This window comes from Lissotriton vulgaris, unplaced genomic scaffold (genome assembly GCF_964263255.1).
Source record: "Lissotriton vulgaris unplaced genomic scaffold, aLisVul1.2 SCAFFOLD_9473, whole genome shotgun sequence".
Lineage (NCBI taxonomy): Eukaryota > Metazoa > Chordata > Amphibia > Caudata > Salamandridae > Lissotriton > Lissotriton vulgaris.
In genome coordinates this window covers 6445-8055 of record NW_028245824.1, presented here as the reverse complement: position 1 = coordinate 8055, position 1611 = coordinate 6445, and positions in this window count along the sequence as shown.

Here is a 1611-nt window from a genome sequence, read left to right as displayed (position 1 = left end):
GGTGATGGATTAAACCCGGATCTTTTGACTGGGTGTGAGTGTTTGATTGATTCAGATGCTCCATCCATCACCACCCCCTTTTGTACCCCTTTCCACGGCAGGCTGGACGGCAGGAGCAGGGCTTCCCTTTCCAACCGGGAGCCCTGCCGTCCGTTTGCAGCACTTTCTCGGAGGAGGGGGGAGGCAGGGTAGGCTCCCGCTCCCCTAGGGGTTCCTCTAGCCCTGTTCTTGTTGCACGGGCAATCCCCCATCACTGGCGATCTTCTTGCTCCACTGACCAATGGGGTAGGCTCCCGCTCTGGTCCTCTTCCCCACGCGGGGCTCCCTCGTAGCCCTGTCTCCTTCTGGCTTCTTCCGGCTTCCTCCCTGGCAGGGCAGGACTTCCGGGGGGATGCTCCAGCCGGCGCCAATCCCAGCGCAGCTCCCCTTATGTCACGGGGAAGCCTGCGCAGGACTCCGGAGCCTTCCGGGCTGCTGCAGTGATCTTGGGCAGCTCTGCAGTGCGGGGTAGGCTCCCGCTGCAGTACCCAACCGGTAGTTACCCACAGCGCAACTAAACCGCGGCGGTGGGACACGGCGGCGATGAGAGGTAGGCTCCCTCGTACTCCGGAGTGGACGGCGGGGTGGGCACCTGTCCTAGTCCTCACAAACAGGCAGTCTTCACACGCGGGGTAGGCACCCGTTAGCGTGCCGATAAACCCGCGGGGTAGGCTCCTGCTGCGGCAAAGACGCGGCACTCATCTTCTTGCCCACGGGCTGCAGTGGTGATTCCGGGCAGTCTCCAAGTGCGGGGTAGGCACCCGCTTTCATTTAACTATGCATAAAGAGGAGAAGGCACCTGCTGTAGTCGCACGCAGGCAATCACATTGGGTGGGCTCCCATGGCGCTGTCAGGTAAACAGTTTCTCCTGGTCACACAGTACACAGCGCTGCCTTCCCCAAGTGCCAGATCGCAGACAGGACACAGTCCCTCCAAGCGCAGGGCCCACCAAGTATGGCTGTGCAGGAATCAGCTCCTCACCTCGGGCACTGGGAATATAGCGCTGCACCCTCCAAGCGCTAGACAGTAGGCAAGCTTGAGACAGGAGATAGTGCTCTTCTTCACTGGCACTCTGATCATTGCGCTCCTCACCTCCTTCTGGCTGCAGTCAGAGGTACGCCTTGGCAGGCAGGTAAGCGCTCTTCTTCTCCAGGCGCTTTTAGGTGTAGTGCTCGTGTGGAGCAAGGTGTCACCTGCCTCAGGGACATAGGATGGCGCTCCTTCTTCTGGGGCCAGGTAGCAGAGCAACAGGCACTACTGGGCAAGGTCAGCAGTCAGTGGGTACTCATCAGGACAGGGCGGTAGACTTTCACCATCCTCCACTGTAGCGTGGCACTCCTCCTGTACAGCAGCCTGTACTCCTGCAGTGGGGCTTCCACTAGCCCTGTGGACAGCAGAGGGGTTTTAGTTGGGCGCAGGGTCCAGCACATAGGTCCAAGTGGCGGTTCCCCCTGGCTGGAGGTCCCCTCACATTCATGCCCCTGCTCTGTCTGAGCACATGGTGGCACAGCCTCTTATTTATGCGCCCCTCACCCCACCTACCTGACAGTGCCAGAAGCTTCTATAAGCCTC